At 45.2% G+C, this 23,366-nt stretch overlaps 1 protein-coding gene across 1 annotated transcript in view; it reads right to left on the bottom strand.

The window, feature by feature from the left end:
* LOC144121447 (high affinity cationic amino acid transporter 1-like) overlaps nucleotides 1–23,366 on the bottom strand; it is a 337,746-nt gene that overhangs the window by 250,775 nt on the left and 63,605 nt on the right. The window lies entirely within an intron of this gene.

Raw genomic sequence — 23,366 nt, 5'->3', positions numbered from 1 at the left:
GCAAATTATTATTTTCAGTGCATTCAAAGCAAGCACAAGTGCACTGATATATCGTATTCTTAATTCATTTGTTATGCGGGGCTCAACACCGGTTCGCTCATCTCCAGCTGCTCTTGATAAAACAATTCCAATTTATTTATTTATTTAGTCCTCAAATGCCCCTTGGACCGGGGTTTTACATGAGGGGTGGGCGACTTCACAGACGATTTCAAGGGTGGGTGGCTTCACAAAAGAAAATTTGCAATGGCTGTCCTGAAATTTGTCGCACTGGAGTGGTGAACCGCTTCTTCAGGTAGATCATTCCAGCCTTTCGCTGTTTGTGGAAAAAATGAGTAAAGGTGCGATGATGTGCGCGCGTGCGGCGGATATACAACTTGGAATGACTGGTCCGAGATGAATGGCGGTGAGCGGGAGATATAACGCTGTTATCAATCGGAAAATGATAGAACTTATGGTAGAGAACGAGCCTGGCTATTTTACGTCGTTTCTAGATTGCGAAGATTTGCATTAGATTTTAGAGCTGGGACACTAGTATAAGAAGAATAGTCATTAAAAATAAACCGAGGTGCCCGATTTTGGTTAGATTCAATGGAGTTAGAAAGATTAGTCTGATGAGGGTCCCAAACTGAGCATGCATATTCTAGCTTTGGCCTTCTAAGGGTTTTGTAAGCAAGGGTTCTTACGGAAGGGGAGAAGAATTTAAGATTTCGCCTTAGAAAGCCGAGAGTCCGGTGGGATCTCGCTTATTCGCGTTAATTCGAACTCTCGCTTGTTACGAAGTCGCACTTTCCTCTCTGCAAATCACGATATTTCGAAAAAAAATTTGCCACCGAGTGTTCGAATAATTATGATTTGGCTGGAACACTTCATTAATTTTGCCTCACAACTAAGAGTGCGATTAAATTTTCTGACAAAATTAATCTGTTCCTCCCTGCAGCCCGTAGTGTTAGGGCAAGAAAGAAGTATAATTTTGGGGGGAAAAACATTTTGTTTGAATGGTGCGCTATGGACTTATGCGCTCAGACTGCTCCACCGCCCGCTTTTCAAAGTTCGGATTTCTTTTTTGTTGATTGTGCGCATTCTTGCATGGCTGCCTATCTATCACATGTTTTTTTGTTTATCTGGCATTGTAAATGTTATGAAATCCGTACTCACTGCTTCTTTCCGCAGTAACTAATAAATAAATAAAAATAGATAAAGAAAGAAACAATGGAATGGTTTGTAGTGATGCGTTAAAACAACTCAGGTGTTTTATCATATCATGAAAGACCTTTTGTTTGTAAATTTTTAATTATATTCGGTTTCATTTTGCTCTGTATTTCTGCATCATTTTTGGGGGGTAAAGTGCATTTTGATATTGTTGCTGGCGGATTGCAACAAAGCTCTAATGTAATTCGTCTATCAATTTCCAACACGTTTTATTGCGCATCTAGTAACAGGCATCCCTGGAAGTACACTTTAGCGCCCGCTTAGAATTTCTGTGGATGCAAACAGTGAGGAAAAAAGAAAAACGCAGCCGCCGCGTTTTTATGGAGGCAAAACGCTAAGGCGCCCGCCTACTGTGCGATGTGAGTGCACGTTAAATATCCTCAGGGGGTCGAAATTAATCCGGGGACCTCCACTACTGCACCTATTCCTTCCTTTCTCCTTTCACTCCCTCCTTTATCCCTTCCCTTACGGCGCGGTTCAGGTGTCCGCCGATATATGAGACAGATACGGCGCCATTTCCTTTCCCCAAAAGCCAATTATTATTATTATTATTATTATTATTATTATTATTATTATTATTATTATTATTATTATTATTATTATTATTATTATTATTATTATTATTATTATTATTATTATTATTATTATTATTATTATTGTGTGGAGAGAGAGGAAGGAAAAGAAGCTATAGGAAAGGCAAGGCAATCCACGCAATCCTTGGCGTGTTATTTCTCTCAGGAGTTTCGGACCCCTCTCTTCTTCCTTCTCTAAACATTATTTGTGCTTAATCTTTTTGTCCTACGGCCTTACACGCGGCTTACAAATAATGTGGGCTTTGTGGTGTAAGCCGTGACTAAACCTCTCGCACCGTTAATAGACTGCGACAGCCGCCGCGGTGGCTCAGTGGTTATGGCGCTCGGCTGCTTACTCTAATGACGCGGGTTAGATTCCGGCCGCGGCGGTCGAATTTTGATGGGGGGGGGGGATTTTAGAGGCCTGTGTACTGTGCAATGTCAGTGCACCTTAAAGAACCACAGGTGGTCGAAATTTCCGGAGTCCTTCACTACGGCGTCCCTCGTAGACTGAGTTGCTTTGGGACGTTAAACTCCAAACCAAACCAAATAGACTGGGAGATTTCTAAACCAGCGTCTCTGAAAAGGATTGCCACCAGGCCGAACTTGCGCCGCCATAGTTTGAGCATCATGAATAATGAGTGTCTTGCCGCTACAATATAGCCTTTCGAGAGCTTTTTTTAAGATCACCATCACTCCATGGTATGCTTCGTATACTCAGCACGAGAATGCATGCGTATAGACGTCCAGCGTGAGAAGTCAGGACTATTACGCATACAGGAGCAAAAAGAAGATAAAAGAAAATCACCACCAACCGGAACGAGCTCCCAGGCAGCTGATTAACAGTGGTTGACAGTAAAAACATAGGTGCGTTCAGGGGGAATACAGGTCGGAAAGAAGGACCTTATAAAAAGCTAAAAGGAAGTCATATCCCGCGGCAACCATCAGGCTGCTGAACCTCACTCATTATGTTTCTCTTTATTATCACAGCGAAACCCTGCGTTGCAGGCGCCCCTCTTTAAGTCGAAATATCGGCGTCAAACAAGTTCCGACCCAATTGCGTTTCGATTATTCAACATAACGTTCTTTGTTTGAAAAGTTAGCGCGTGCGAGCAGACTACGGCGCACTCCCCCCTGCCGTGACCCGCTATCTGCCGCGCAAGCTCATAATCATTATATATCCGAGAGCCAATGGAATGACGGGGGCGATCGAGGAGGGATAAGTTAATTTTCATTACGCTTATCCCCTCAGGGAGGAGCTAACGGGATCGCGGAACGAGTGGTCAGCTCCTTTTCTACGCGATTGGGGGGGGGGGGGGGGGGGGGGGGATCGAGCTGGCCGATATCTCCTTAACACCCGCCCTCTCCGGGGACGCAGGCTGGGGGAGGGGAGGGGGAAGTTCGGCCTCATTAGGAGCAAGCTCCTGGGGAGGCAAGCCGTCGAGAGCTGCAGTGGCAAGAGCTGCTTATCGCGCGCTTGGGGCCACTCACGCAGGAGCCAGCAAAATAGGAAGTTAAGGGAAGAAACGAGCCGGGGCTCAGCAGAGTGTAATCACTGCCCCGGAGCGCAATACCCTCACTGCTAATCAACTGCGCCAGACAACGCGCGAAGCGAGGGTTGGTCGCTGAGAACTGTGATTTCTTGCAATACTTGGAGGGTCCGGGCAGGCGCAGCAAGTGCAGAATGCAGTTTTTCTTGGTGTGTAGTATGGCTGTCTCTTATTCAGAGGCACAAGCACGAGATTAGTCTAAATTTATCGTAGAAGCCATCAAAAAACGGCGCACGAAAAATTACGAAAAACACAGGGAGAACAGGACGGACAAGAGCGCACTAGCAACTGAACTCTCTACTTTACTGAACTCTATTTCTCCTAGAAAACCGAAAAGACTATGCTAGGGTTCGCTTAGTTGTTTTCTGTGCTAGCGGGAAAAAGCTATGGTGAAAATTTGTGAACGGGCAAGCTCTAAGGTGCGAGTTAACAAATGAAGGAACAATTAAAGAAGTGAAATACTGTCAGACGCATTGTGAGTGAGTGAGTGAGTGAGTGAGTGAGTGAGTGAGTGAGTGAGTGAGTGAGTGAGTGAGTGAGTGAGTGAGTGAGTGAGTGAGTGAGTGAGTGAGTGAGTGAGTGAGTGAGTGAGTGAGTGAGTTCGAGCCAGTTCGCGAGTATCGTAATAAGATTTGCTTGGTTGGTTGGTTCATACTGATGAAAGGTATAACTGCGCGAAAGGGTTAGGACAACAAACGGCCAGGACACCTTTGATTAGTTATCGTGTAGACGGGCAGTGGTCCAACAACGAACCGCTAAACAACTAAGCCGTAGCGAAATAAATGTAAGCTTCTCATTACCCCAAATTCATTATTTTAAAAACCAGATAAGTCACAAACGCCAGTCGAGCAAACCATGAACCACAAATGCTTCCTTGTGTATACTGCTGCGTCGCAAAGGTAGCCCTTGTTTCAATGCTATACGGCCCAATCTGCGGGAGTGGCAGAACTTGTAAACAGGCTCCGCACGACGGCGTAAATTGGATGAAATCACGGGGCCACGCATCACAGCGGGAGAGTGCTAGCAGTGTTACGGCGTGTGAATCACTCTGCCTGACCTTCTTGCGACCACTAGACGGCGAAAGCAAATAGACAAAGTAAAAGCAAAACAAAATGCGGGAATTTGTTTACGGCCGGGGCATATACACTACGGGCCAAGGGGTGACACGGCTACCCCCATCGCAAAGCTGCGATTAAGCGGATGCTGCCCACGTCCTCTGCAAAGAAAAAGCTAAGCGCTGATTGCACTCTTTTGACCTGTTAAAGCGTAAGAAACACAGACGAAAAAGAAAAATAAAGCAAAGGAGCTATACACCGCGTTAATCACGCCGTTATTACTGCACAACTTTTCCTTTGAGTTTCCTGCGCATTCCCTCGTTTCTGCTTCATATTTATTTCGTTTTTCTTTTTCATTTAATATGATATGCTAAATAGCGCACAGCTCGTAACCCAATTTATGCAGTGCACTGCTCTGCTTCTCGTCTGCAGGTGGTCGCCGTGGAGTTCACTGCTTTCCCATGGTAAGAAGCGTTTCTGGAGTTCCGAATTAAAGATGTTGCCAGTTTAAAGCAGTCGTAAAAACAATGTTGCCTTCTCCGCACTTTCCTGCACAACTGGAGGCCTAGTGTGGACTATGGCTTGGGTCGATTGCAGTGAAGTCGTTCGTTTGATACCTGGCTAACTTGAACAATCCTAACTGAATGCGCTGGATGCTAACAAATCTGCCTGTCATAGTCATTGCGACGTATGATTAACTACTAATCAGCTGTTAAGTTTATCGCCAACTTTATCTAATATACTGGCGTTAACTCGTGAGAGTTCATTAGTAGCTTACCATCTTTTCATGGTTTGCTTTAGAACTGCTCTCATAAGATGGAATGATTTTAGTTGTCGGAAGAACCAGAAAATGCAGGACAACCTTCTTTTTATCATACGCGTATATGTTTCTTCCACTGCCCAGGAACTACTTTTTTTTAAATGTGCCATAATTAATAAATATTATTAGAAGAGACTGTGTACCATATTAAAGGCGCACTGAAGACAGACACAAGTTGGACTGCATCGATCGGGTACAGTGTTCTATTCAGAAATAGACACTCTCACTGAAAACTAAGCTTCTATAATCAGAAAAGATCAGAAAAGAAACGAGAGCGAAAAAAGTGACATGCGTTCGGTGACACCAGTTTTAATGTGCCGATCTCAGAGGCCATGCTATGCAGCCATTGACTTCATAAAGGCGGCAACCCGTCTTTTTCGCTGAGGACGTCACGAGTTAGATTCGGTTGGCCGGATGATTTTTAAATCCGATGTTCGCGGCGATGAATGATTATTTTGCTGCAGGACAAATGTCAGCATACTCCGGAAGAGCCAGAGAATTGATTCCGCCGAGTTGTTCTCTGTACTCCTTAAGTGCTACTGCCTACAGGATATAACCCACATATCCCATCTAAGTCCATTCCTTCCTTTTGACTGCACCTTGAATATCCTTATTTGATTCATGCTGCTATATCCGGCCCTTAGCGTTACACCCAACCATTTTATTTGTCATTCCTCCCTCTAGAGCCCCATTCAATTCAATTCAAACCATTCCCGTGGGGCTGCAAGTTTCGAGCCTACGGTTGAGTGCCGGAAAAATACAGTTCCTACGTACTTCAGCATTACAAGTCGTCGATAAGCTGCTGTTCATGGCCTGGGGGTGTCTGGAAAAATTCATTTCAACCGATTTTTGTTGCATTAGAAGCCTCATGGGGCCCGAAATGCGTCGTTGGTCATAAAATTTGCCCATTGGCTGGAGGGGAGTGACGTCAGCAGACTGGAAGTGACGTCACTTTCAGTCTGGTGACCTTTCTTCTCTGCAGCCATTGGACAGATATTGACAGCACTTCTGGCAAAAGCATCAACAGATGCTAGTGCTATCACCATGCCAACGCATAATAAAATTAGGTGTCCCTGCGAATTTTTCTCTTTATTGTGTCTTTCTTGTGGTCCGGATTTACAGCCACCTCAACGACTTACACTAGTCCGTCCAGCTTGCTCCAATACGATAGGCAGGATCGGATTGCTCAAAATGCGTTGAAGTGTGTGTGGGGACTCTTCTACAAGAAAGCTGTGACATCCAATCAAGAAACCTGTTATATCCAATTGCTTTTTTTCTATTTTGTCTATGTGTTTTTGTGTTTTGCGTTCCAACGCTTTTGATATCAGGTATGAATTCAATAATATACACGAGTCTCTACGGGTCAACAAGATATAAAGAGATCGTGCACAATGGCGATTTATATTGGGGATCACAATCCAGAAGAAATGCTCATGCTCATTCTCATGCTTATGCTCATACTTTGGCTTTGACTCTGAGTTGCACCAAGAAGTTTACAATTGTTCGGCGGAAACGAATAAAAACTAACGACTCGAGAACTAGCTGAGAACAATTCGCAAATAAAAATCTAAGTAATATTTGAAACACATTGATCATGTTAATCAAACAGCCAGCGTGATGCGCTGCACAATTGAAGTGCCGTCCTTTGAGAAGCCTTCGTGCAACCGAGTTCCATTTTACGATTTTTGCCCCGTCTTTTCTTTTCTCTTTATTTCACAATCGCGAACCTCCTCAAAGGAGCCCACGCTGATAAATGAAACAGTGGTACCGGAAAATTGTCCACGACCAGATCAAATGTGAGCCGGCCTTAAAAGAAACTCAGGGATCCCGCGAGAGCCCCTTATTTGAAGCAGTGAGAAGCAGCCGAGAAAAAAGAAGCAAAATCAGTGAGGAAGAATTAAAAGGCAAGCCGTCGAAGAACACAGCGCCCGAACCCTTAAACCTGCCTTCTATACGACAATCCCGAAAAGCGCGCACGGCAATGCTTCGGGATCAGCGAAGGATTTCGCGACCCCACAAAAGCACCGAGGAGCGCCCCCTGCTGGAGTCGGGGGAGATTCTTAATTAATTTTCCCCTTCAATTCGGTTTTACCTCTTCCCTCCATCTTTTTCCTTACAACCGGGTTGTCTCCTCTCTCCCCCTCTTCCTATTTCTCTCGCTCTTGAACCTTGCGTTCTCAATTTTTTTCAGGGACGCTGCGAATTACTTACTAGTAGTAGAAACTTCACCGCGGTAGAAGGGTTTCCTAACAAGATCCGGAGCGGCAAACGGGACCCGGAGAAAAGCTGCAGAGACGACAAGGTCGGGTACGAACTAGTATAGCTATCCAGGAGTGCCGGTATACGCGATATAATAAAATATGCTTCAAAAAAAAATAATAACGAAAAAAATTAGGTACGACTACGTAATAAGTTTGTCGAGCTTACGTAAAGTATGAAGTGTGTGATCAAAAAGACGGAGCGCATACAATTAGAGGCTCCTTTGAAAAGCCCGTTTCGCGAGTTTTTGGCGCACAACTAAAAAAAAAGAGCAATAAAGACGTATTTGTTCTTTGCGTATTATAAAATGTTTTCTGATTTTATCGCTTTCTGCCCTTCTTTCCTTACTTTCTCTTTTACTTTTGTTTTTCGTTTCTCGCCGCTTAAAGCACTCGAAATAGAGTGTGCCCGAAATGACAATCATCGATTTAGCTCGAGACAAAGGGACGGCCGGAGCTCCGCAGAGACTGCCCACAAGAACACAGGCCAGCGCCGAAGGAAAGAGGACTTGGGTGTGAATTCAAGTTGGCTCGCGGCTCGACGCTCTAGAGAGCCCATCCTCTCTCACCTTCCACTCGTTCGCAGAGTCGGCGATTTTGCTTTTTTTACACGAACCTCGCCTTGCTTGGCCTGGGCTGCGTAGTTAGCCATTCACCGACCGATCTGCGAAACCTCTTTCCCTCCGGTACAGTTTTTGTTTTCGCTTCTTAATCTCGCGAAAAGTTTGCGCGGCACTAGCCTCCCCCCCTCCCCCCCCTCCCCCACCCCTCCACCCACCTCCTCTCCCGTACACACGCCTGCACCAATTGCATGCCTTATAAAAGGGGGTGCTAGTCAATTCTTCTTCGTCTTTTGTAACAGCTGTCCGCCTTCTATTGCACCGCTGTTGTTACACTTTTCTGTCGCCAGCTTCCCCGCACTTTTTACTGAGCTCGTAATCATCGGCGCTAATTGAATGACCACATGGCGTGATTGGACGCTCGCGGGCTTCACAATACTTCGGTGCACACGCCATGCAAACTTGGTAGTGCGAGTGAATCCCGTTATGGTAGATTATTGTTGTCTTTTTGTCTTGTGTAGGGACCTCTCACTATTCGGCAGTGCTACGTCGTTTATTGAAAAACGTCCCTCTCTTTTGGTCGTTTTTTCTCCTCTTATTAGTTTTTTGCCTTCGGGAACCAATAGAACCATTGTCAGCTCAAGCTGCCTCGACGGCGGTCGGCGTTCTTTTTGCGAGCGGCCTAAAGCGAATTAAGCCGAAGCTTTCAATTATGTAGAGCCACGGAGCGCATATAGTGAGGCTAGAAAAAAACTTCTGTTTGCGAGAGCAGCGTTCGCTAAACAAAAGAGAGCGGACAAAGGCATTTATTGCAATTAGTAAAGCCTGCCTATTTAACTATGCAAAAACAGTGCAGCTTGCGAAGCGAGGCTGAAGCTTTTGAAGAACGCAGATGTTTCCAAAGAACGGAGAATGCGGGATTCATTGTTCAGTTAAAACGTCTCCCTCATAGTTATAGTCCCATTTACTTATTAAGCAGCACTTGGTGTTAATAAAGCAACGCGTAAAGCAAGCGGGCGTTTAGTCACTGTGAAATTAATTATTTCGACAATGAAGGACAAAAAACTCAGGAGAGTGCGTGACGTCATGCGGCCGCCAATTCCAAGCCGAGTGTTCATGAAGTCGTTCCCTCCCCCGGTTTCTCCAGCGTCAGTCCCTAATGTTTCGGAGTCGGTATGTTTTAGTCCTCCCGTCCGCGCCACCTATGGCACGGGAGTCTACACCATGAACGTTAGTCTACAGTCAGTTTTCCGTCGCTGGTCTGCGCATGTGCGCGCACCGCGGTGCTAGATATCACCGCTAGCTATCACGTGGTGTGATCACGTGGGGAACCGACACTCTTCTTTTTTACTTTTATGACTAGGCTTCAAGGTTATCGCCGGACGCGCCCTCCTGAGTTCGTTTTTTTCGTCCTTGAATTCTGCGTATAAAACTTTCTCAGCTATGCAGTACATCTGACTTTCTTTTTAGGTCCGGGACGTTAACGAAATTATACAGCCAAATTTACACTTTTTTATGTTGCTGCTTTAGAAGAGGAGCGCTCTGTGGATGCCACACATGGGCTAAAAGCAACCCGTAGTGCAAAACCAAATTTATTTCGCCCATCATGACGTTGTTTAAAGTGAATCTAATCCTCATAACATGTGCAGTTTTCTTAATTTCACCTGAACCGAAATGCGATCATCGCGTGAGACTCTCAACTCGCCACCTCATGCTCCTCACAAGAAACCCGCCAGTGATTAGGAAACACGGCGGGTTTCTTGACGTAAGGCGTTCATGAAATGCACAAGGTCTGATCCATCTTTGTTTAGAATTCAACTCCTGATATTTACTCGTTCCGCAATCAAAATATTTCAAGAATTTACAATTTCAATTTGTTATATGCACAGTAACGTTCCTCGGTTACGCTTAATATCTCATTAGTTTTGTCGCCAAATTACAATAGATAAAAGAGGAGGCGCTTCTTCGATTAAAACAGCTAGACTCCCTATCCTGCCTTAATCTTCTGCAACATCGACTTTCATGAGTCCCCTGTTCAAGTTCAGCAAAACAACAAATTGTGGCTGGCAAACTATGTGCCTTTGCGAGGTTTAATAATGAACGGACCCTCCTCATAATTTTGTGCTTGCAACACCCGTATGCATTATTTATGACTGCGCTTCAAGCAGCCCGATAGAAACCACATGCTGGCCTGCTGCTTAGTTTAGATGAAGGCGCCCAAGTGTCTCACTATTACTTTCTTATACAAAACTTTAGTGCAGCTATTCTTGCTGCTGCCTTAGTCTTAGGAACGTAAAGTCAGCATAAAAGTATCAAAATTAATTTCAGAAGCAATTTGAATGAAAAAAAAGAGAAACTTTTTCCAAGGCGGAACGGGTTCTGCATTCTTCCCAATTTCAATAATTTGCTGTGAAGTCGGAGTAAACCATACTGAGTTGAAAACTGCAATTTACCCATTTATGTTTTCTCGAATTAGCGTCAGTCCAGGCTGTATCCTTTAACCCTGTTCAGTAAAACTGCAGTTAGTCTCCAGTGATATTGCTCTGGTAATTACAAAACCGTAGAATCGCTTTCGCAAACCTCGCCTTCACGTACGCGTGCTGTACATTTATCGACCGAGATAGGCTAGTACCAATACATACGGTTTGAAAGATACACGCCTTTTGTAGGCATACAGAAAGCAAAAATATATGAAAAGAAAAACAAATTAATTATTAACCCTAGAGACGGTCAGCATTTTCTGCGAGTTCAAAGGGTGACAATTTGCTCTTTGCGTACGACGGCTGTGCGCCCTTTTGTAAACCATCCTTTTCACATGGTTCTGTGCCCAGGTCACAATCTTGATTATAGAGCTCGAATAAATATGAAATAGAACACATTATTACCGTGCAGTCATCGATAAAAGCCCCGAAAATCACGGGTCAAACGCTTTAAGTTTCCATGGCTGACCTCACGTGCTGCAGGACGCTTTATACAGACACTAATCTTTTAGATCCAAAATTAGCGAGGGAATTTTGAATATTTAGTGCACCTTATTGTATCTATGCACGTCATAACCATATTTTCTGGAGCCGCAGGAACCATTTCAGGAGTTACATTTTTCAGCGCGTCGGAAGAGTATAGGTTGCCACTATCAACATGTTCCAGCAGCATCTCAGTGCGCTCTATAGTTTTCTCACAATTACAAATTAAAATACTCGCATTGAGCAACGAGGTGCTCGCTATGGGTGGATGATAGACGGCACTTGTTGGTGAAACGCAGGGAAGCTGGCTTTAATTTACCAAGAAAGGGCAGGAATCTTTTTTTTACAGCGACAGGTGTTAGGCGCCCGCTCCTGCGTATCGCGTCGTTGTCGTCGTCGTCGTCGTCGTCGTAGTAGTAGTAGTAGTAGTGGTGGTAGTAGTAGTAGTAATAGTAGTATGTAGTAGTCGTCAGCGTAACTGGTGGTTGCGTTGCCATTTTAACCGCTAGGAGGGTGGATACCGTGGTAGGAGGAAGGTATCGCGAGAGAGAAGGAATCCCGAACCGGAGAACGGTTGTCACGCAAGGAGGGAGGGTATGGCCAGAGCTTGAAAAGTCTCAACCATTGGGTGGTCGCCACGGGAGCCAGCCGGAGTCGTACTGTGGAAGGAGGCTACGGCGGGAACGTAGGAAGAGATCACCGGAAGATGGTTACGCTGGAGGAATCGGGTGTGGCGAGAGCGGAGGAATTCCCGACCGGAGAACGATTAATGTGGAACGAGGAGGAGGATGTGGAGAGAGCGTATAAGAAGGCGCAACCGGTGCGTGGTTGCCACGGGAACCACCCGGAGCGTAGTCACCCTGGAGGGAGGAAGGGATTAGAGGGGAAGAAGAAGAAGAAGAAGAAGAAGAAGAAGAAGAAGAAGAAGAAGAAGAAGAAGAAGAAGAAGAAGAAGAAGAGAAGAAGAAGAAGAAGAAGAAGAAGAGGAAGAAGAAGAAGAAGAAGAAGAAGAAGAAGAAGAAGAAGAAGAAGAAGAAGAAGAAGAAGAAGAAGAAGAAGAAGAAGAAGAAGAAGAAGAAGAAGAAGAAGAAGAAGAAGAAGAAGAAGAAGAAGAAGAAGGGTAATGCGATAGCATATTACTTGAGGAGAAGACGAAGAAGAAGAAGATAGCGTAGGAAGACATAACTGAGGGTTGTTACCACGGGAACCGTCCTTGAAGGTGGTTACCATGAAAAGAGGAAGGTGTGGCGACTGCGGTAGAATCGCTAACCGAAAGATGGTTATTATGGAAGGAGAGGGCGTGGTGACAGCATAAGAAAGCGTAACAGTACGGTGGTTACCCAAGAAGGAGGAAGGTATTTAGAGAGCGTCAGGCGCAAGCGGAGGGTGATTGCCACAGGAACAATCCTGAGGGTAATTACCTTGGAAGGAGGAGGGGGAGTCATCGCGGAAGGAGGAGGGTATGGCGACAGCGTAGGAATGTGTGACCGGAAGGCGGTTACACCGGGAACCATCCGGAGGGTGGTTCCCGATGGAGAGGGCGGAGGGCCCGAGGAAACGATCATCAGCGGCGCGGCGCGCGCCTAGAACTAGGAACTGGAGAGGAGATCTAGTCGAAAAGCGAGTATGTGCGGAAAACTAGAAAGAGCGCTCTAGAACTATACAGATGCAAATTCCCTGTAATATTCTCTACCTCAACATATCGTAAAATATAACCATCTTAACAGCTGTTGCTGAAACTCGCGCTACACAGTGGTAACCGTTCTGTCATTCTTTTTCTTAAAGCCATTTTTCTCAAGGGCACGATCTCTTCAATATGTTTTTTCAGTTCGACGCAGAGATACAAATAGATTTAGCTCATCGGTGAGAAACTAAAGGTTGCCTGCGATGTTACTCGCGCCCGCATAGTGCAGGTCAGTGACAGTGCTTATCGACACAGCCGTAAGGCCGCCATCCTTTGCTTACTCATAGCTTAGCGGTAGAGGCCCTCTGCATTAACAATATTTGCGGGGAATAGAGCATTCTGTGACGGACTTTCGAGCGCTGCATTTGGTAGCTGGCGCAGCATAATCATGATTGAACACAATCGCGAACTTCTGCATATGTTTAGCCCCTCGGTTTTTGCGGTCCGTCGCAGTGTTCCATGTCCGATGCTAAGTCCGAATGAGGAGTTAACTGTGACGCTTAACAGCGCTCGTGACCGTTAGATTCCTGCACCCTCGCCAGTCATGAGCCAAGCTGCAACCCGATCACTTGGCGACCTTAGAGACGGTAATAATAGTGAATAATGAGAACTTTGTGGGAAAATTTTGCTAACGTAAATGTGGGGTGTAACTCGTATTTGGCACTAACTCTCCTCTCTCAGGCTACGCGTTGCTTTTTGCTAAGACACTTGCAGGGAGAGGTTTGCGCCTCCAAGACTAATCGCGAAGTTAGCTTATGGTGTGTGCGTGTGCGTGCGTGTGTGTGTGTGTGTGTGTGAGAGAGAGAGAGGTTACTTTCATAGTCATTTTGTTTGTATTTGTTTGCTTAATCCCTCCTCACTGTGTAACGCGTGCGCTGCTCTAGTGTACGAATTAAACCTGTCGGCGGTGGCTTTTAGCTACGCAGCGTAGGACGGTAGTGATATATGTTACATGGAAGGCACTAAAGACAGGCCTAATTTTACACCACCCGGGCTAAAGGAATAGCCGCGTGCCCACCGCTCCGACATTTGCATTTTCTAACCCTAAAGCAACACATTTATTTATTTCACAACCTAGCCTACGCTAAGAATTTTCATTAGTCTGCGGCGGGCATTCTTTCTCTTATTAATTTCCTCCAGTTGTGAAATCAACCTCTTCGAAAGACAGCAGAGATAATGTCACATCGAACGCGCACCACCCCGGACCACAGCTTGCGCCTTGCTCAATAGACCGCGCGTCTTCCCGCGCACAAATGAGATCAAACAGGAAAAAAACAAAAGGGAGAAAGGTAAAAAAAGAAAGAATGACCTGGCGTGGCCCACGAAATCCCAAACTGTCCCTCTTCCTCTTCGGCAGCCTAATCAGAGCACGAAAAGCGCGTTAAAGTCGCGTCTCTTGCGCGAAGAACGTTCGTCTTCGTTAGCAGAGCCCGGAGCCGTTCTCCCCGCACCGGTGGCTTCGAACACCCGGCCGTAACCACGAGGTCATTTCTCGCATTTTATTGCCGAGTCGAGGCAGTACGGATCCAGAAAGACCACAGCAGTAAAGAGCCCTCCCGTGGGAAAAGAAGGCGAGAGGGCAAGATGGTGTAAACAGGAAAGTATGTGCATACAAGAACGAAAGGAACAAAGAGAGAAAGAAAGAAGGAAATAAAGAAAGAAGGAAAGAAAGAAAGGAAAAGAAAGAAAGAAGGAAAGAAAGGAAGAAAGAAAGAGAGAAGGATAGAAAGAGAAAGAAAGAAAGCAAGAAGGAAAGAAAGGAAGCAAGAAAGAAGGAAAGAAAGAAAGAGAAAGAAAGAATGGAAGGAAGGAGGAAAGCAAGAAAGAAAGAAACAGAAAGAAAGCGAGAAAGAAAGAAAGCAAGAAAGAAAACAAGAAAAGAAAGAAAGAAAGAAAGAAAGAAAGAAAGAAAGAAAGAAAGAAAGAAAGAAAGAAAGAAAGAAAGAAAGAAAGAAAGAAAGAAAGGAAAAAGGAACTGGGTGACGGTAGGCCAGGCATGCGAAATCAGCGAAGACAAGACGAAGCCGACAGTGAAGTGGGGGAAACGAAAGACGTTGCAGGAATCGGGACAGCAAGCTAACGAATTGGAAAGCAAACAGGAGGGGTACCCACTCCCTCCCCTCTGCCCCAACATCTTGTTGCGCTCCTAAGCGGAGAGCAAAGATGCCAAACGAAGCGCTAAGAAGACCACCAGAAATATCAGGAACGAGCGACAAACATAAAGCACTCCCGCTTTAACGCATGCGACGCGTACGCGTCCTGTGAGTTAGCACCGAAAGACAAAGCGCATTCAAGCAACCATACAAATAAAAATCGAACTAATAAACAAAGCAAGGAACGTTGGAGCGAATAACGAAGGAACGAAGATCAGATACAGCAAAGGAAAGGTGGAGAAGAATAGAAAGGACAAGAAAGGTAGGTCGTAGAAAAAGTGAGGCTAGCTGAGGTAAGGAAGGAGTCGAAGGAAAGGTTAGCCGGCTAGTGTAATCGGGACACGTGTGGCGCAATCGGTTATTGCGCAATTACCGAGCGCTTTCTCTCCCGGCCCACTTTCCCTGTCTGCTGTCTGTTGCGCCCTCTGTTCCATTCCTCTCCCCTGGCGGGTATCCAGACGAGGCCCTATATGCCCGATGGCCCGCGCAATAAATCCCCTGCACCAGGGGCAACCATCAATTGTCCACTTAGCCTCACGCTCCTTCCGCCAGTGGCACCGTTACGGAGACCCCCGCTCATGGATGGGGCCAATTTGGCGGTGTGGAGAGGGAAAGCGAGAGGGACCCCCTCTGTCTGACCGCCGCCCAGGGAGAAATCACGACCCGCAGCCCCAACTGCAGTGGCTTGTTTTTTTTTTTTCCGTTCCCCCCACCCCCTCCCACGGGCTCCTCGCTGCTTGGACAGCAGAAGCCAGATTCGGTCGGCTGTGTTGACAAGTCACACGAGGGCGTTCATCGCACGATGTCGTCAGTTTTCAATCTAGCGGCACGGGTAACGGCTGTGCTGGTAGACAGAAGCTACATAGCCGTCGTGTATTCCAGGCTTGTTGCTCGCTCGGAAACAAACATGACAAATCTTCACTCCCAGGAAGCTGAGCTGTAGGGTTATCCCCGGCTGAAATAACACTTGACGAAGTAGAACATCTTACATGAACATCTTCGTACACATGTATTTACATGCACATGTACTTGAATCGAATTTCTTACTTGGAAAGACAGTAACGCGTGCGTAACAAAATTTGTTCTTATTGGACAGAACAGAAAGTACAGAAACAATGTCCGAAGCACTTCTCTTCCCACTGGCAGCTTCTGTGGCTCAGTGGTTATGTTGATTGGGTGCTGACCCGGAAGAAGCGGGTTTGGTCCCGGCCGCGGTGGTCGAATTTCGATGGAGGCTAGATTCTAGAGGCCCGCGTACTGTGCGATGTCAGGACACGTTAAAGAACCCCAGGTGGTTGAAATTTACTGGAGCCGTTCACTACGTCGTTCCTCATAGCCTGAGTCGCTTTCGGACGTTAAACCCTACAAACCAAGCCAATCTCTCCCTGCTGCTTTGAGCCACTTCACCGACGAGGCAGTGAAAGCGTGCAGTTCTCTACAGCAAAAACGTGACCTTACAAAGTAACGAACAGAAACTCACCTGTATTCTTTTCTAGCTATGCATGATCCCTCAACTACGGAGTTAAACAAGGCTATTAGTTACGTAGTCAAAAATATTTACAGCGGAAATGTATTTCTACGTATGCACTGCATTTTACGTGAAATACACTCCAAGTCCGAGCTCATGGGGATAAAGATAAATATCTACCACGGTGTTTTGTGCGCGCACTGTATAACAGATTACGTACAGTATATGGCGTCTAATACGAGGAATAGCCACTTGAAGGCGGATTAGAATGAGGTAGTGTATTCCACGAGAAGGCAAACGCAGCAAGGTACGGCGGACAGTCAAGTGGGCAGATAAAATCAAGAAGTGTACGTATATAAAGGCCGCAGCTGATGAAGGAGAGCGCTAATTAATAATCGACAAGAACCATTTTTGTTCTGGAAGTAACTGTGATGATGGCGACAGTGGTGTGATGGTGGTGGCCGCGGTGAAAGTGATAGTGATTATGGCAGTGGTGGTTTATGGTCTATGGTTTACTTGGGTTTTACGTCCCAAAGCGACTCAGGCTATGAGAGACGCCGTAGTGAAGGGCTCCGGAAAGTTCGACCACCTGGGGTTCTTTTACGTGCACTGACATCGCACAGCACACGGGCATCTAGAATTTCGCCTCCATCGAAATTCGACCGCCGCGGCCGGGGGCAGTGGTGGTCATAAAAGTGGTGGTGGTGATGATGGCGATGGTGGTGGGAGTGATGGAGATGCTGATGGTCTAAAGTGTATAGACTTTTCAACCTGACTGCCGCCATATTGCTGGCTGGACTGCTTTTCCTACCTGGCACTACCAATATACCGCACCTGCGAAAGGGCCACGCAATGGGCTAGAGAACGATAAGGCGGCGCTATAGAGTGGTTGGTAGCTCCAGGTTAAAAAAGCATTCCAACTAGTAATATCACTGCAATAATGTTAGAAATGGCTATACTTGGCCATGAAGGTAGAACAGGTTATCTGTGTCATCCATGCGGAACATCGAAAAAAAAAAAGAGGAAGCAGGTAATGAAGAAGCTATCCTCAGCCTGGTATATGGGCTTCACCCGCAAGAAATAATAGTGTAAAGACACGGTAATACGCCAGCAGTCGCAGGCGGAATAACTGGATATGCATTCTTGAAGCCCGTCCAACCCGCTTGTAAGTGGTGTACCGCCCCATTTTTTTCTAACCGCCTACTTTTTCTTGCTTTACTCTGAGCCGGCCTTCTTGTGCTCCCATATTTTATTGCCAACTGTCACTAAATTTGAGCGCGGATTTATTTCTGAAGTCCATTTTTCTTTCCGGGCCGCAGGTTTCCGCGGATGCTATCAGTTGCGCGTTTCGAGGCACAGTTGCCTCCGCGCGCGTTGCTCTGGGCGTCAGCTCGCGCGCAATCCCGGATGCCGGCGAAACGAGCCACGCTGGAATAAGATGGAGCGCCGACTCCGATCGCGCGAAACAAGGCATCTGTCAGCCGCGGTTAGAAGAAAGCACGGAGATAGGAGCAGCGGGGTAAACAATTCGATAAAGGAACGGACGCAACTGACTGGCAGTAGGGGAAAAAAAAGATGGCATGGCCGTAGTGAAAAAAAAAAAGAAAGAAACAGGATTCCCCGAGTTCTTACAGATTCTGTGCACGGCCACGGGAGCTGAGGAAGAAGTGATAAGGCACGGTACGCATCTTGAACGCTTCAGCGTAGCTTCGACTCCACGCTACTTTGCGTCTTCGGGGCTTTGGAATTCAGCACTAATTTAGTGGTGGACGAATTATGAAAAAAAAAGAATATATATATATATATATATATATATATATATATATATATATATATATATATATATATATATATATATATATATATATATATATATATATATATATATATATACAAACTCACCAAGAATTGAAGAAAAATAACAGTATTTAATTCACGACGTTTCGGCTGGAGGACCAGCCTTTTGGCTGGTCCTGTTAAATCTTGTTATGTTTCTTCAATTTTTGGTGATTTTATATTATATTGACCAAATCAGCTGCCAGAAATCACTTTGGTATATATATATATATATATATATATATATATATATATATATATATATATATATATATATATATATATATATATATATATATATATATATACACATCTGTAGAGCCCATTTGTGGCTCGAAAAGGAGTCGAAGGCTCCCCAGGAAAACTACCCACTGGCACGAATGCGAGAAAATTGCTGAAGGCGCTGTTTTTTCTCATGCCGCATATACTTTGCAGCGCTGCCCAAAACTACCGGAAATCTTACGGCAGCGAAGCTGACATGACAGGGACGTAAATTCTGCGCCTCACCTTGTTTCTTTACACCGCAACCACGAAACATTTTTTTTTTCTGTTTACAAGTTTAAACAAAATCTGCTTTGCATCTTCAGGCGACCGCAGTGTTGTTTCAGTCTTTGTTATCGGAGGGCGAAACTCTGCTGCATGGTGAAATGCAGCTCCTTGTTCTTTCTTTTTATTTTTTTTCGACCGTACACCGCTCTCGCTGTTACAACGTTCGTTATTTTGCTGATTTTCTTGTTCTTCTTGCAGCACTGGCAACGTCGCTATTCTTCCGATCTCATCAATCGCTTTCGCAACTCCATCTCGCACGGTCTTTCGAAACGCGCGTCTGTTATATATAGAGGGTTCGATAGATTCCTCGAGCTGTTGCTTGCAAAGAGCCCATGGGCGCCTTTCCCAGCGGGCTTTCATCTTGGAATGAGTTATTTGTTTCGGAATTCCGTTCACCTCTCTCTTTTGACAGCAAGTGTGCCCACCTCGAACCCTGCTTTAATCAAGGGTAAAAGAAAACAGAGATATTGCAGGTTATTTGCCATTAAAAGTAGTTTAAGGTGTTGTTTTTTTATTTGATAATGTTAGCTTTTTGCAGCACGAAAGCTAGATGAATTAAAGATAAGAAATATATATGAAAAGGAAACTCCTGCGCATTTCTCTTTCAACCTGCCACCGTATTTCATAGCACTTCTTTTTCTCCATCCTTTCTCTTTCGCTTTTGGGTGGAATCAGCTTTGGTAGCAGGGCAGGGACAGAAAATGACAGCCTGCTGCCTATTCTAGTAGCAGCGACGGCAACAATAAAATGCGGAGCAGCAAAGGAGTGGACCGGCGATATGATCAGCTTAAACCATACCCTCTTTTTTTAACCTTTCCTAACTGGAATTCGGCACAAGCACTTTTAGTTCCCTTGGATGCGCCCGCGTGGCCCATGGATTCAAAAATACGCGAGTTGGCATCATTCGCGACGTAATAAAAAAAAAAAAGAAATGACAGAGTGGCTGCCATTGAAGCACTATAAGCCGCTAGGCGCTGTAGTGAATTCCTGGCAGTGTGTATCTCACCGTCCGCGTATGTTGCCGTCAAATGTGACCAGATTACTGGTAATAAAAAGGAAGTGAAGCGGCGAGATAATATGCGAAGATATTGCCTCTACTACCAAGCTGGCACGGTAGCGACATTTCATGCCATTGGAGCTTTACTTTTTTTACCTGATGAGTCATCTGCTTACACGTGCTGGTCACATATGTAGGCGCTTAGAAACAAACAGTTAACGTCTTTGCTTAATTTAATTTTTAATCACTGTCAGTTTATTTCAGGCACTCACTAGGACGCACATGTGAGCGGAGCGTTAATTACGCTGTCTTTATGTGCCCAGCCGCGAGATATTGAGGTACAGATCATGAGAGCTCTCAAAACTTCATCGCATTCATCGCAGTGTCCAGTGAGCCTCATAATTCTTGGCGCCATTTTGCTGCACAGTTAATTAACATGGCTTGGAGAATGGAACCTGAAACAAGTTACTCTACATCATCATCACCATAGTCGGTCTTACTACGCCCACTGCAGGCCAAAGGTCTCTTCCACATCTCTCGAATTAACCCTGTTCTGTGCCAGCTGAGGCCACCTAATCCCCGCAAACTTAATCTCATCCGCCCACCTAACTTTCTGCCACCCCCAGCCACGCGTGCCCTCTTTTGGAATCCAGTCCCTTACCGTTAAGGACTAGCGGTTATCTTGCGTTCGCATCACAAGCCCTGCCCATGACCACTTCTTGATTTGGACTAAGATGTTTTTATCTTTAGCTTGTTCCCTGATCCGCTCTGCTCTCTTCAGAGACGCCACAAAAGAAGGCCATGAAGGGAAAGTGGTTTATGCATATTCTATATTGCTTTTGTTGAGGTACCTAATTCAAACTTCAGTATTCAGCTTAGATACTGTTCAGTAAATGAGAACCGCGCCCTAACCGTAGCCCAGCACCCTAAAGAAGGGTCAGTTGCCCCCAGACTCAAGCGTGGTCGTGATCACCGTTGTTTCACGCATTCACTATGTGCTCTCCGGCTTCGTTGGCGCCATGCATCGGTTTCTTTTTCGTTCCCGAATGACAGGTTATTTTACCTCAACTAGGCATAGTTACGGTATTGACAGTTATGATTTACATTTATGTCTCTTTGACCTTCCTTTTCATGTTGTCCTTATGGTGGCTACAAAATTAAATCCTGCGTTTTGTTTCGCTCTTGTTTCTGTCCGTCTTCAATTGCGTGAGCGAGAGCTAATAAAAAAAAAGAAACACTCCATCATGTTTGCTTCGCACTAGTTTCATCCCGTCAACAGACATTAAAGCGAAAGAGCATCGGTAAGAAAATAGACTAGGACCGGAACGAAATTTTCCGGCCTCCTTTCGCCCACCAGTCAAGCAAATACGATAGATGCACACTCGTGTTCACACCAGAAAATAAAGAACCGGCTTTAAACCAAAACTCTAAATTCCGAAGAGTGGCTACTTGGGACAGTTCGTGCAACGACCTATTTTTGTCGCTCACTTCCTTTGAATAATATAAATTCAGATAATTTTTTGCTCTCCAAAAAAAAAAACTACATTATCACTATTGTCACAAGCCACATGTGCTCATGTGGATGTCTTTCAGCGGTAAACAGAACAGTGCCCGGGAAGGAAATATTTCCATGAGGAAATACAAGGCTCGGCAGGAGTCAAATCCCTGAATACCAGCTGTCTTCTGTAAAGCACACTCCACCCTTAATGCAAACAAGTCAAAAACAAGAAGCTGGAAACACGTGCAGTTTTTCAGGTTGGCTACGTATCCTTACCGGTCGAATCAGTAAGAGTTTAAATGAGACAAAAGACGGAGAGAAAAGAAGGGGTGCCTGTCAAATACGCCATTGCAGCAGTTATTGTAAGTTTAGTAATAATTCCTATTCATTCGTCAGCGTACTCATCGCAAGAAAGCTGAAAAAAAAATGACAGCTAGGAATTGGGCTTACCGTGCTCTCCAGTATGAAAACAGTTCATCATTGTTGTTATAGAGCTCAACTTTCCCATACACTACAAATATTTTTTATCTAATGTGATGCAGGGGCCAATGTCACGAAGTTACAAATAAAAAGTCAATTTTTTATATGGGCGGTCAATGCGCCACATGGCAAAAACAGATTCTAAGAGTACGCATTAAGTGGATGCACAGATAAGGATTTAGAAGTGAGTTTCAGTTTCAGTTACTTTCTTCCTTCTATTAACAGAAGTAAAATTTTGTACTAAAGCACTAATACAGATGAGATCTCTGAGGCATTTGCATAAACAATACAGCAACAATACAACAATACAGAACTGACGTTGCATTGAAAATATATGAGGAAAAATCCTCCAGCTTTCTCGTCTTTATAATTTTTATATGTCAGAACTAGTAACACGCCACTTTCTCAAGCGCTACTTTCAGTTAAGAAAGAGTAGATTGGGAGAGATTTAATATCTCTAGTTTATCTCCAACTTCGGCCAAGTACGGCTGATGCTTCGCACCAAGCCTCGGATATGAAAGTCGAAGCGCCAGCCAGCGAAATTTATAAAATGGTGCCTCTCAGGCTTATTGCTTATCGATCAGCAGTCACGAACATTAGCATTCCTTACCACGCACACAAGCCCGCTGTCTTGGCGAGTTGCAGTATGGAAAAGTCAGCAGAGGCTGAGAAAAAGAAACCCTCACTTAGAAAGATCGGCGAGCGCAGGAGAGAGCCCTTGGGAAGTAATATTACTCCAGAAAGTTCCGGATCCGAAAACTTTGGCTATCGAAAATGGAGCTAACTTCGCAGGCTCCTAGAAACGCGAGGTGTGGGCTTGTAAGTAAACAAGGAATACAAGGCATTCAGCCAATAACACAAAAAAGGCGTCTCGATGCAAGCAGCGCAGAAGGCGTAATCGACACTTCTGAATGAAGCCAGTGTAGGCGCAAGCTGGGCCGTGTAAGAGTAAACAAAGCGTGTGAGCGATCACCTTGGCCCAGCCTACATTTTGTCTATGCATATATAGCAGGCGTGCATGTGGTTGTCGAACGGCTGGGTTTTCCTTCAGGATCTTGATCTTAATCACAGGATTTTTACATTGGCCTTGAAGGAAACTTGCGATTTCTCCCCGGTCACAAAAAGAGATAAACTTTTTCTTTTACGACAATATTTCACTTGCATATTATATGACCTCTGCTCTTCCTTCTCTTGTCTTTTCATTTATTTGTGCAGTGATTGGCGGTGTTTTTTTAATTAGGGCTGTGCTTGACTGTTTCTTAGAGATTAAGCGTCTGATTGAGTGCAGCGAGTAAGTCAGCGGAGTAAGTGAATGAATGGGTGAGTTGAGTGAATAAGTTAATAAGAGTGAGTGAGCGAGCGAGTGAATGGCGTGAATGAGTTAGTTGAGCGAACTAGTGAATAAGCGAGTGGAGTATGCCAATGAATGGGTGAGTTGAGTGAATAAGCTACTGAGAAGACTGAGTGAGCGAGCGAGCGAATGGCGCTAATGAGTTCGTTGAGTGAGTGATAGAGCGAGTGCAGTACGTGAATGAATGGGTGAGTTGAGTGAGTAAGCTAGTGAGAGGTGTGAGTGAGCGAATGGGTAAGTTGAGTGAGTAAGCTAGTGAGAGGTGTGAGTGAGCGAACCAGTGAATTGAGTGAGTTAGTTGAGCGAGCGAGCGAGCGAGTGAGTGAGTGAGTGAGTGAGTGAGTGAGTGAGTGAGTGAGTGAG

The sequence above is a fragment of the Amblyomma americanum genome, chromosome 2, assembly GCF_052857255.1.
Source record: "Amblyomma americanum isolate KBUSLIRL-KWMA chromosome 2, ASM5285725v1, whole genome shotgun sequence".
NCBI lineage: Eukaryota > Metazoa > Arthropoda > Arachnida > Ixodida > Ixodidae > Amblyomma > Amblyomma americanum.
Note: the sequence above shows the minus strand (reverse complement) of the source record. Positions and strands in the feature narration are given on the sequence as shown.